The sequence below is a fragment of the Bombina bombina genome, chromosome 6 (assembly GCF_027579735.1).
Source record: "Bombina bombina isolate aBomBom1 chromosome 6, aBomBom1.pri, whole genome shotgun sequence".
In the NCBI taxonomy this organism is placed as follows: Eukaryota; Metazoa; Chordata; class Amphibia; order Anura; family Bombinatoridae; genus Bombina; species Bombina bombina.
Window position 1 is genome coordinate 26,583,865 of NC_069504.1, and position 15,000 is coordinate 26,598,864.

The following is a 15,000-nucleotide window of genomic DNA, read 5'->3' on the forward strand; positions in this document are numbered from 1 at the left end:
CTGAAGTAGAAAGAAGTGTCCTGGGTGTCCAATCATTTTTTTGGTTCAATTTCCCGGTTGCAACAAATTATCTTTGGGTTTCTAAAATCAATGCTTTACCTGTACTCCATTGTTCAAAAGGATGACATATGTCCTCTTTCCTGCTGGTGTTTCTGTTGAGGGTCCTGGACCCTGTTATAAAATGGCTGAAGCAGAAAGAAGTGTACTGTGTGTCCATCCAAACCTTTTTGTGATTCAAATTCCAGGTTGCAAAAAATGATCTCCTGGTTTCTAAAATCAATGCTTTACCTGTACTCTATTGTTCAAAAGGATGCCATATCATGTCCTCTTTCCTGCTGGTGTTTTGTTTGAGGGTCCTGGACCCTCTTATAAAAAGGCCTAAGGAGAAAGAAGTGTACTGGGTGTCCACTCAATGTATTTTTCTATTTCCCATTTGCCCAAAATTATCTCTGGCTTTGTAAAATCAATGCTGTACCTGTACTCTATTGTTCAAAAGGATGCCATATCATGTCCTCTTTCCTGCTGGTGTTTTGTTTGAGGGTCCTGGACCCTCTTATAAAAAGGCCTAAAGAGAAAGAAGTGTACAGGGTGTCCACTCAATGTATTTTTCTATTTCCCATTTGCCCAAAATTATCTCTGGGTTTGTAAAATCAATGCTGTACCTGTACTCTATTGTTCAAAAGGATGCTATATGTCCTCTTTCCTGCTGGTGTTTTGTTTGAGGGTCCTGGACCCTCTTATAAAAAGGCCTAAGGAGAAAGAAGTGTACTGGGTGTCCACTCAATGTATTTTTCTATTTCCCATTTGCCCAAAATTATCTCTGGGTTTGTAAAATCAATGCTGTACCTGTACTCTATTGTTCAAAAGGATGCCATATGTACTCTTTCCTGCTGGTGTTTTGTTTGAGGGTCCTGGACCCTCTTATAAAAAGGTCTAAGGATAAAGAAGTGTACTGGGTGTCCATCAAATCAATTTTTTGATTCAAATTGCCATTAGCAACAAATTATCTCTGGGTTTCTAAAATCAATGCCTTTCCTATAATCTTTTTTTCAAAAGGATGCCATATGTCCTCTTTCCTGCTGCTGGTTTTGTTGAGTGTCCTGGAGCCTCTGCTAAAAAGGCCTAAGGATAAATAAGTGTACTGGGTGTCTATTCAATGTTTTTTTCCATTTCCCGGTTGTAACAAATTATCTCTGTGTTTCTAAAATTAATGCCTTTCCTGTAATCTATTTTTCAAAAGGATGCCATATGTCCTCTTTCATGCTGTTGTTTCTGTTGAGGCTCCGGGACCCTCTTATAAAAAGGCCTAAGGATAAATAAGTGTACTGGGTGTCTAATCAATTTTTTTTTAGATTTCCCGGTTTCAACAAATTTTCTCTGGGTTTCTAAAATCAATGCTTTTCCTGTAATCTATTTTTCAAAAGGATGCAATGTGTGCTCTTTCCTGATGGTGTTTTGTTTGAGGGTCCTGGAGCCTCTGCTAAAAAGGCCTAAGGATAAATAAGTGTACTGGGTGTATAATCAATGTTTTTTTTAGATTTCCCGGTTGCAACCAAATATCTCTGGGTTTCTAAAATCAATGCCTTTCCTGTAATCTTTTTTTTAAAAAGGATGCCATATGTCCTCTTTCCTGCTGCTGGTTTTGTTGAGCGTCCTGGAGCCTCTGCTAAAAAGGCCTAAGGATAAATAAGTGTACTGGGTGTCTATTCAATGTTTTTTTTAGATTTCCTGGTTGTAACAAATTATCTCTGTGTTTCTAAAATTAATGCCTTTCCTGTAATCTATTTTTTAAAAGGATGCCATATGTCCTCTTTCATGCTGTTGTTTCTGTTGAGGCTCCGGGACCCTCTTATAAAAAGGCCTAAGGATAAAGAAGTGTACTGGGTGTCCAATCAATGTTTTTTTCTATTTCCCGGTTCAGATAAATTATCTCTGGGATTCATAAATCAATGCCTTACCTGTAATCTATTATTCAAAAGGATGCCATATGTCCTCTTTCATGATGTTATTTCTGTTGAGGCTCCGGGAGCCTCTTATAAAAAGGCCTAAGGATAAAGAAGTGTACTGGGTGTCCAATCAATGTTTTTTTCTATTTCCCGGTTCATATAAATGATCTCTGGGATTCTAAAATCAATGCCTTAACTGTAATCAATTGTTCACAAGGATGCCATATGTCCTCTTTCATGCTGTTGTTTCTGTTGAGGCTCCGGGACCCTCTTATAAAAAGGCCTAAGGATAAAGAAGTGTACTGGGTGTTCAATCAATGTTTTTTTTTATTTCACAGTTGCAAAAAAATTATCTATGGCTTTCTAAAATCTATGCCTTACCTTTCATCTATTGTTCAAAAGGATGCCATATGTCCTCTTTCCTGCTGTTGTTTTTGTTGAGGGTCCGGAACACTATTCTAAAAAGGCCGAAGGAGAACGACCTGTACTGTACTGGGTGTCCAATCATGTTTTTGTTTTCAATTTCACGGTTCATAATAAATATCGCTGTGTAACTAAAATCAATGCCATACCTGTACTCTGTTGTTCAAAAGGATGGCATATGTGGTGTTTCATTCTGTTGCGGTTGTTGAGGGTCGTGGCTGTGGGACAGCGTATAAAACGGCTGAAGGAGAACAACCTGTACAGCCTTGCTCCTCTTTTTAGGCAGGCCAGCTCTTTGCATACATGCCCACAGACTCTGTAACGCATGCCTCTTTTAGGGAGAGGTGCAGCCATAATGCAGGGTCAGAACCTCTGCCTGCAACTGTTATACTCGATTTTGCAAAAGGAAGTAACCTTACCATGGTTCCCTGCATGCACGTATTGTTGTTATATTTTGGTGAGGGTAATCATGATGGCCATGTAGACCACCACCAAGAGTCCTGGAAGTAACAGGGATGATATGAAAGTGCTAAGAATAGTACTACTTAAAACAACCGAGTTAGCCATGGGTGTTAATCCAAGACCGCTTGGCTTTATTTTTGTTTTGGGTGCGGCTAATCATGCAGGCCATATAGAGCTGCCACCATTCGGTGTTGTATCAGCTATTAAACTAATAAGAACAGAACTACCAAAATACAGCCAATGAAGGGCCTTATGAAGACTGAGCCAAGGTTGGATTGTAGTATTTGTTTAGGCTAATCATGATGGCCATGTAGACCACCACCGAGAGTCCTGGAAGTAACAGGGATGAGATGAAAGTGCTAAGAATAGTACTATTTGAAACAACCGAGTTAGCCATGGGTGTTAATCCAAGAACGCTTGGCTTTATTTTTGTTTTGGGTGCGGCTAATCATGCAGGCCATATGGAGCTGCCACCATTCGGTGTTGTATCAGCTATTAAACTAATAAGAACAGAACTACCAAAATACAGCCAATTAAGGGCCTTATGAAGACTGAGCAAAGGTTGGATTGTAGCATTTGGTTAGGCTAATCATGATGGCCATGTAGACAACCACCGAGAGTCCTGGAAGTAAAAGGGATGAGATGAAAGTGCTAAGAATAGTACTACTAGAAACAACCGAGTTAGCCATGGGTGTTAATCCAAGACCGCTTGGCTTTATTTTTGTTTTGGGTGCGGCTAATCATGCAGGCCATATGGAGCTGCCACCATTCGGTGTTGTATCAGCTATTAAACTAATAAGAACAGAACTACCAAAATACAGCCAATGAAGGGCCTTATGAAGACTGAGCAAAGGTTGGATTGTAGTATTTGGTTAGGCTAATCATGATGGCCATGTAGACCACCACCGAGAGTCCTGGAAGTAAAAGGGATGAGATGAAAGTGCTAAGAATAGTACTACTAGAAACAACCGAGTTAGCCATGGGTGTTAATCCAAGACCGCTTGGCTTTATTTTTGTTTTGGCTGAGGCTAATCATGCAGGCCATATAGAGCTGCCACCATTCGGTGTTGTATCAGCTATTAAACTAATAAGAACAGAACTACCAAAATACAGCCAATGAAGGGCCTTATGAAGACTGAGCCAAGGTTGGATTGTAGTATTTGGTTAGGCTAATCATGATGGCCATGTAGACCACCACCGAGAGTCCTGAAAGTAAAAGGGATGAGATGAAAGTGCTAAGAATAGTACTACTTGAAACAACTGAGTTAGCCATGGGTGTTAATCCAAGACCGCTTGGCTTTATTTTTGTTTTGGGTGCGGCTAATCATGCAGGCCATATAGAGCTGCCACCATTCAGTGTTGTATCAGCTATTTAACTAATAAGAACAGAACTACAAAAATACAACCAATGAAGGGCCTTATGAAGACTGATCCAAGGTTGGATTGTAGTATTTGGTTAGGCTAATCATGATGGCCATGTAGACCACCACAGAGAGTCCTGGAAGTAACAGGGATGAGATGAAAGTGCTAAGAATAGTACTACTTGAAACAACCGAGTTAGCCATGGGTGTTAATCCAAGACCGCTTGGATTTATTTTTGTTTTGGGTGCGGCTAATCATGCAGGCCATATAGAGCTGCCACCATTCGGTGTTGTATCAGCTATTAAAATAATAAGAACTGTACTATCAAAATACAGCCAATGAAGGGCCTATGAAGACTGAGCAAAGGTTGGATTGTAGTATTTTGTTCGGCTAATCATGATGGCCATGTAGACCACCCGTAACAGGGATGAAAGTGCTAAGAATAGTACTAATTGAAACAACCAAGTTAGCCATGGGTGTTAGTCTAAGACCACTCGGCTTTTTTTTGGGTTTGGGTGCAGCTAATCATGAAGGCCAGATAAACCTGCCACCATTTGGTGTTGTAACAGGTATTAAACTGCAAAGAACAGTACTACTTAACACAACCTACTTACCATGGGTCCCAGAGCATATGTTTGGTTATTATATTTTGTAAGGGTAATCATGCAGGCCATATAGACCTCCACCGATAGGGTGAGTATGAGTAACAGCTATTAAAATGCTAAGGACATTACTAATTAACACAACATAGTTACCATGGGTCGCAGACCAAGAGCAGATGTCTTATTATTATATTTTGTATGGGTAATCATCCAGGCCGTATAGACCTCACCAAATAGGGGGAGTTACAGAGATTTAAGTGCTAAGAATGGTAGTACTTAAAACACAACCTAGTTAAAATGGGTACCAGACCGCATGTCTTATTATTATATTTTTTCAGGGTAATCAGGCAGGCCATATAGACCACCCCCGATAGGGGGGATAACAGGGATTAAAGTGCTAAGAAAAGTACTAATTAACACAAGCTAGTTATCATGGGTCCAACACCGTGTGTCTTGTTGTTATACTTTGTCAGGGTAATCATGCAGGCCATATAGACCGCCCTTGATAGGGGGGAGTAACAGGGATTACAGTTATAAGAATAGTACTACTTAAACACAGCCTAATTACCATGGGTCCAAGACCAGATGTTTTATTATTATACTTTGTCAGGCTAATCATGCAGGCCATATAGAACTCCAACAAAAGGGGGGGTAAGAGGGATTCAAGTGATAAGAAAAGTTTTACTTAACACAACAAAATTACCATGGGTCCCAGACCACGTGTCTTGTTGTTATACTTTGTCAGGGTAATCATAACCGCCATATAGACCTCCACCAATAGGGGGAGTTACAGGGCTGAAAGTGCGAAGAATAGTACTACTTAACACAACCTAGTTGGGTCCAAGACCGCATGTTTAATTATTAGACTTTATCAGGGTAATTATATATCTAACAAATCTATCTATTTCTCTTCTATCGATTCTATCTAACTATCAATCTATGTATATCTATCTATCCTATCTATCGATCTATCTTCTGTCCGGGATGTTTTGAGACAGCCACTTGTGTTTCTGACAAATTTGAAGTAGGAGGACAGAACAATCATCTTCTTCCATCTCCCGGTTCCAAAAATGAAGGCCATATAGACCTCATCTGATAGGGGGAGTAACAGGTTGTAGTAAAATGTTAAGAATATTACTACTTAACACACCACGGGTCACAGACCACATGTCTTATTGTTATACTCTGTCAGGGAAATTATATATATTTCAAATCAATTTATTTATATATCAAATTGATCGAACTATCAAACGTATCGATCAAATGTAGATTGCATCTATTGATCGATGTAATTCGTATCTATAAAATGTATATTACATATTTTGGGTGATGTCATTCGTATCTATAAAATGTTTATTGCATCTTTGATTCGATAACATTTGTATCTATCAAATGTATATTGCATCTATTAATCAATGTAATTCGTATCTATCGAATGTATATTGCATCTATTAAGCTATGTACAGTGTATCGATCATATGTATATTGCATCGATTGAGCTATGTAATCTATGTATCTATCTATCAAATCTATCTATCTCGTGGTTGTGCAAGTGGACTGTTTACGGTTGATTGCGGTGCGTAACACTTGGAGTTTGCTCTGTCACTGTGATGCGGCCGTAACCCTTACACTACCTGATAGATACGACATAATAACTGATGTTTTAAAGCACGTTATTGCAAACAATTTGGGAATGTTAGTTGATTTAGGCCCTTTATGGGTTTAAAGCAGACTCTACATAAACTATGTAATTTTCCATGGGAGTTTTGCCAGGGATCCCCCTCCGGCATGCCACAGTCCAGTTGTTAGTACCCTTGAAACAACTTTTCCATCACTATTGTGGCCAGAAAGAGTCCTTGTAGGTTTTAAAGTTTGCCTGCCTATTGAAGTCAATGGCGGTTCGTGCGGTTCGCAGGTTCGCGAACAATACCGGAAGTTCGAGTCCGCCGTTCGCGAACCGAAATTTTTAGGTTCGCGACATCACTACTAGTAACACACACAGATACACATATTCCTAGTAACACACACATACAGATACACATTTTACTAGTAACACACACAGATACACATATTACCAGTAACACACACACACACAGATACACATATTACTAGTAACACACACACAGATACACATATTACTAGTAACACACACACAGATACACATATTACTAGTAACACACACAGATACACATATTCCTAGTAACACACAGACACAGATACACATTTTACTAGTAACACACACACAGATTACTAGTAACACACACAGATACACATATTCCTAGTAACACACACATACAGATACACATGGATACACATATTCCTAGTAACACACACACAAACACACAGATACAGTGTGTACAGTGTATGTGACACAGTGTGTACTAGTAACACACACACTGACACAGTAACACACACATATACATATATTTCTAGTAACACACACACTGACACAGTAACACACACAGTTACACATATTCCTAGTAACACACACAGATACACATATTCCTACTAGTAACACACACACTGACACAGTAACACACACACAGATACACATATTCCTACTAGTAACAAACACAGATACACATATTCCTAGAAACGCACATACACAGTGACACAGTAACGCACAGAGATACACATATTTCTAGTAACACACACACTGACACAATAACACACACAGATACACATATTCCTACAAGTAACACACACACTGACACAGTAACACACACACAGATACACATATTCCTACTAGTAACACACACAGATACACATATTCCTAGAAACACACACACACTGACACAGTAACACACACAGATACACATATTCCTACTAGTAACACACACACTGACACAGTAACACACACAGATACACATATTCCTAGAAACGTACACACACAGTGACACAGTAACACACACAGATACACATATTTCTAGTAACACACACACTGACACAGTAACACACACAGATACACATATTCCTAGTAACACACACAGATACACATATTCCTAATAGTAACACACACACTGACACAGTAACACACACACTGACACAGTAACACACACACAGATACACATATTCCTACTAGTAACACAGATACACATGTTCCTAGAAAAGCACACACACAGTGACACAGTAACACACAGAGATACACATATTTCTAGTAACACACACACTGACACAGTAACACACACAGATAAACATATTCCTAGTAGTAACACACACACTGACACAGTAACACACACACAGATACACATAGTCCTAGAAACGCACACACAGTGACAATAACACACACAGATACACATATTTCTAGTAACACACACACTGATACAGTAACACACACAGATACAAATATTCCTAGTAACACACACACAGTGACACAGTAACCCACATATATACATATTCCTAGTAACACACACACTGACTGGGAAGAGGGAGTTTAGAGATAGTGACAGAGGAGGAGGAGAGGGGGGAGAGGGTGGATGTGAGTGGGGGGAGGGAGATGGGAGGAGAAGACACAACAATCTCTGCCTTAGCCGTGGAAATCATCGCTGTGGTGCTGAGAGCTGGGAACTGCCAAGAACAGGATCCATCATCATGAGGCCAGACTGGTAAGTGGTTGCAATCTGGGGCAGGTGTACAGCAAACACATATTATGTGTGCATGAGCATCCTGTGTCACACACGACAAACACACTGTGTCACATAAACTATACATACTGTGTCACATACACTGTACATACTGTATTACATACACTATACACACTGTGTCACATACACTATACATACTGTGTCACATACACTATACATACTGTGTCACATACACTATACACACTGTGTCACATACACTGTACACACTGTGTCACATACACTGTACACACTGTGTCACATACACTATACATACTGTGTCACATACACTGTACACACTGTGTCACATACACTATACACACTGTGTCACATACACTATACACACTGTGTCACATACACTATACACACTGTGTCACATACACTATACATACTGTAACATACACTATACACACTGTGTCACATACACTATACACACTGTGTCACATACATTATACAATACATACTGTGTCACATACACTATACATACTGTGTCACATACACTGTACATACTGTAACATACACTATACATACTGTGTCACATACACTGTACATACTGTGTCACATACACTATACATACATTATACATACTGTGTCACATACACTATACACACTGTGTCACATACACTATACATACTGTATCACATACACTGTACATACTGTGTCACATACACTGTACATACTGTGTCACATACACTGTACATACTGTATCACATACACTATACACACTGTGTCACATACACTATACATACTGTGTCACATACACTATACATACTGTGTCACATACACTATACACACTGTGTCACATACACTATACATACTGTATCACATACACTGTACATACTGTGTCACATACACTATACACACTGTATCACATACTCTATACATACTGTGTCACATACACTATACATACTGTGTCACATACACTATACACACTGTGTCACATACACTATACACACTGTGTCACATACACTATACATACTGTGTCACATACACTATACACACTGTGTCACATACACTATACATACTGTATCACATACACTGTACATACTGTGTCACATACACTATACACACTGTATCACATACTCTATACATACTGTGTCACATACACTATACATACTGTGTCACATACACTATACATACTGTGTCACATACACTATACACACTGTGTCACATACACTATACATACTGTATCACATACACTGTACATACTGTGTCACATACACTATACACACTGTATCACATACTCTATACATACTGTGTCACATACACTATACATACTGTGTCACATACACTATACACACTGTGTCACATACACTATACACACTGTATCACATACACTGTACATACTGTAACATACACTATACACACTGTGTCACATACACTATACATACTGTGTCACATACACTATACACACTGTGTCACATACACTGTACATATTGTGTCACATACACTATACACACTGTATCACATACACTATACATACTGTCACATACACTATACACACTGTATCACATACACTGTACATACTGTAACATACACGATACATACTGTGTCACATACACTGTACACACTGTGTCACATACACTGTACATACTGTAACATACACGATACATACTGTGTCACATACACTGTACACACTGTGTCACATACACTGTACATACTGTAACATACACGATACATACTGTGTCACATACACTGTACACACTGTGTCACATACACTGTACACACTGTGTCACATACACTGTACATACTGTAACATACACGATACATACTGTGTCACATACACTGTACACACTGTGTCACATACACTGTACATACTGTAACATACACGATACATACTGTGTCACATACACTGTACACACTGTGTCACATACATTGTATATTCAGAGTTATCAGTTTGTTATTTTCTGTTTATGACTCCTTGTATTTTGCGTTTGTACTTTTATGTTTTTAATGAAAACAATCAAATACATAGTTGCTAACAGTCCCAGAAAATGTCCCATCCAGGAGATTTTTAGGGCTGCATCTGAGCTGGGGCATGTGATACACAAATTAATGGGGAAGAGCTGCCGGTGAGGTTCAGCAAGTACTCTGCTTGATCACTCATAGCAGGTATAGGCAGGAACTCCTTGCTGCACCTTATCTGAGTGAGGTCTAGACAGGGACTCCTTGCTGCACCTTCTGTGAGTGAGGTCTAGACAGGGACTCCTTGCTGCACCTTCTCTGAGTGAGGTCTAGACAGGGACTCCTTGCTGCACCTTCTCTGAGTGAGGTTTAGACAGGGACTCCTTGCTGCACCTTCTCTGAGTGAGGTCTAGACAGGGACTCCTTGCTGCACCTTATCTGAGTGAGGTCTAGGCAGGAACTCCTTGCTGCACCTTCTCTGAGTGAGGTCTAGACAGGGACTCCTTGCTGCACCTTCTCTGAGTGAGGTCTAGACAGGGACTCCTTGCTGCATCTTCTCTGAGTGGGGTCTAGACAGGGATTCCTTGCTGTACCTTCTCTGAGTGAGGTCTAGACAGGGACTCCTTGCTGCACCTTCTCTGAGTGAGGTCTAGACAGGGACTCCTTGCTGCATCTTCTCTGAGTGGGGTCTAGACAGGGATTCCTTGCTGCACCTTCTCTGAGTGAGGTCTAGACAGGGACTCCTTGCTGCACCTTCTCTGAGTGAGGTCTAGGCAGGGATTCTTTGCTGCACCTTCTCTGAGTGAGGTCTAGGCAGGGACTCCTTGCTGCACTTTCTCTGTGTGAGGTCTAGTCAAGGACTCCTTGCTGCACCTTTTCTGTGTGAGGTCTAGGCAGGGACTCCATGCTGCACCTTCTCTGAATGGTGTCTAGACAGGGACTCCTTGCTGCACCTTCTCTGAGTGAGGTCTAGGCAGGGACTCCTTGCTGCACCTTCTCTGAGTGAGGTCTAGACAGGGACTCTTTGCTGCACCTTCTCTGAGTGAGGTCTAGGCAGATACTTCTTGCTGCACATTCTCTGAGTGAGGTCTAGGCAGGGACTCCTTGCTGCACCTTCTCTGAGTGAGGTCTAGACAGAGACACTTTGCTGCACCTTCTCTGAGTGAGGTCTAGACAGGGACACTTTGTTGCACCTTCTCTGAGTGAGGTCTAGACAGGGATTCCTTGTTGCACCTTCTCTGTGTGAGGTATAGACAGGTACTCCTTGCTGCACCTTCTCTGAGTGAGGTCTAGACAGGGACTACTTGCTGCACCTTCTCTGAGTGAGGTTTAGACAGGGACTACTTGCTGCACCTTCTCTGAGTGAGGTCTAGGCAGGGACTACTTGCTGCACCTTCTCTGAATGAGGTCTAGGTAGATACTCTTTGCTGCACCTTCTCTGGATGAGGTATAGGCAGAGACTCTTTGTTGCACCTTCTCTGAGTGAGGTCTAGACAGGAAATCCTTGCTGCACCTTCTCTGAGTGAGGTCTAGGCAGGAACCCCTTGCTGCACCTTCTCTGAGTGAGGTCTAGGCAGGGAATCCTTGTTGCACCTTCCCTGAGTGAGGTCTAGGCAGGGACTCCTTGCTGCACCTTCTCTGAGTGAGGTCTAGGCAGCGACTCCTTGCTGCACTTTCCCTGAGTGAGGTCTAGGCAGCGACTCCTTGCTGCACCTTCTCTGAATCAGGTCTAGGCAAGGACTCCTTGCTGCACATTCTCTGAGTGAGGTCTAGGCAGGGACTCCTTGCTACACCTTCTCTGGGTGAGGTGTAAGCAGGGACTCCTTGCTGCATCTTCTCTGAGTGAGGTCTAGGCAGGGACTCCTTGCTGCACCTCCTCTGAGTGATTGATATTTAAACTGCCACAAATCAGAAGAAATAACACTTACAAACATCTCCTCTGCACTAGGTAATGAGCTGTGCTGATTTGTTGTAAAAGAGAAGATAATTATACTATTACTATAACTGTAGATAATTATACTTCTACTATTACTATAGATAATTATACTATTACTGTACATAATTATACTATTAATATTACTGTGGATAATTATACTATTACTGTAAATAGTTATACTATTACTATATATAATTATGCTATTACTGTAGGTAATTATACTATTACTGTAGATAATTATACTATTACTATTGCTGTAGATAATTATACTATTACTGTAGATAATTATACTATTACTATAGATGATTATACTATTACTGTAGATAATTATACTATTACTGTAGATAACTATTCTATTACTGTAGATAATTATACTATTACTATAGATAATTATACTATTACTGTAGATAATTATACTATTACTATACTATACTATGCTATAACAGTAGATAATTATACTATTACTATAGATAATTATACTATTACTGTAGATAATTATACTATTACTATACTATACTATACTATTACTGTAGATAATTATACTATTACTGTAGATAATTTTACTATAACAGTAGATAATTATACTATTACTGTAGATAATTATACTATTACTGTAGATAATTTTACTATTACTGTACTATACTATACTATTACTGTAGATAATTATACTATCACTATACTATACTATAACAGTAGATAATTATACTATTACTGTAGATAATTATACTATTACTATACTATACTATACTATTACTATAGATAATTATACTATTACTGTAGATAATTATACTATTACTGTAGATAACTATACTATACTATAACTATTACTATAGATAATTATACTATTACTGTAGATAATTTTACTATAACAGTAGATAATTTTACTATTACTGTACTATACTATACTATTACTGTAGATAATTATACTATCACTATACTACACTATACTATAACAGTAGATAATTATACTATTACTGTAGATAATTATACTGTTACCATACTATACTATTACTATAGATAATTATACTATTACTGTAGATAATTATACTATTACTGTAGATAACTATACTATACTATAACTATTACTATAGATAATTATACTATTACTGTAGATAATTTTACTATAACAGTAGATAATTTTACTATTACTGTACTATACTATACTATTACTGTAGATAATTATACTATCACTATACTATACTATACTATAACAGTAGATAATTATACTATTACTATAGATAATTATACTATTACTGTAGATAATTATACTATTACTATACTATATTATACTATTACTGTAGATAATTATACTATTACTGTAGATAATTTTACTATAACAGTAGATAATTATACTATTACTGTAGATAATTTTACTATTACTGTACTATACTATACTATTACTGTAGATAATTATACTATTACTGTAGATAATTTTACTATTAATGTACTATACTATACTATTACTGTAGATAATTATACTATCACTATACTATACTATAACAGTAGATAATTATACTATTACTATAGATAATTATACTATTACTGTAGATATTTATACTATTACTATACTATATTATACTATTACTGTAGATAATTATACTATTACTGTAGATAATTTTACTATATCAGTAGATAATTTTACTATATCAGTAGATAATTATACTATTACTGTAGATAATTATACTATTACTGTAGATAATTATACTATTACTGTACTATACTATACTATTACTGTAGATAATTTTACTATTACTGTACTATACTATACTATTACTGTAGATAATTATACTATTACTGTAGATAATTATACTATTACTATGCTATACTATACTATTACTATAGATAATTATACTATTACTGTAGATAATTATACTATTACTGTAGATAACTATACTATACTATAACTATTACTATACATAATTATACTATTACTGTAGATAATTTTACTATAACAGTAGATAATTATACTATCACTATTACTGTAGATAATTATACTATTACTGTAGATAATTATACTATTACTGTAGATAATTATACTATTACTGTAGATAACTATACTATACTATAACTATTACTATAGATAATTATACTATTACTGTAGATAATTTTACTATAACAGTAGATAATTATACTATCACTATTACTATAGATAATATTGTTTATGCTGCCGAGGGCCTGGTGAGATAAAGCACTTTGGGTTTGACATTCCATAAGGAATTTCACCAGTACTAAAAAGCCCCTGTTCTGATTCTATAAAGACCGTTTTTACCTTTAGAACAGTGTGTCTCGCAAAGGGGTGTTCCCTGCTTTTAAGTATGTGAAGGCGATGCATACATTATACTAGGACTCTCATTCTATGGGAGACATCTTGACCCTCACAGGGACAATCCCTTTTTTTAGATAACACCAAGATAGCTGCCCCTGAGAATGTTAATGTGGTTTTTCACATCTTGTCTGGCGAAGTTTTGATCATCGGCCTCAAGTCAGAGCACAAATCTTTATTTGGGATTACAAGTGGAGCGCTAATTTTTGTTCACGCTCGCACACTAACTGTGCTTTTTAAAATTAACAGTTCTCGCTCTCGTGCTAACTGGGCAATCACAAAAAGCTGAAGTTACAATATCAAAATCACGTTAACGTATTCTCCTATAGACTTCAATGGAGCGAGAAAAGTGGAAAAAAATATTGCACCCTACTCGCATGCAAACCCAATCACGTTTTCTCAAGTGTGCAAACCCGACAGG

At 38.0% G+C, this 15,000-nt stretch overlaps 1 protein-coding gene across 1 annotated transcript in view; it reads left to right on the forward strand.

Annotated features, from left to right (window-relative positions):
• The first annotated feature begins 8,329 nt into the window (after positions 1 to 8,329).
• PRRT4 (proline rich transmembrane protein 4) overlaps positions 8,330 to 15,000 on the forward strand; it is an 87,461-nt gene continuing 80,790 nt past the window's right edge. The window contains exon 1 of the mRNA XM_053719741.1: positions 8,330 to 8,400. The gene's annotated coding sequence lies outside the window, so the exon portion shown is untranslated. The remainder of the gene's footprint in view (positions 8,401 to 15,000) is intronic.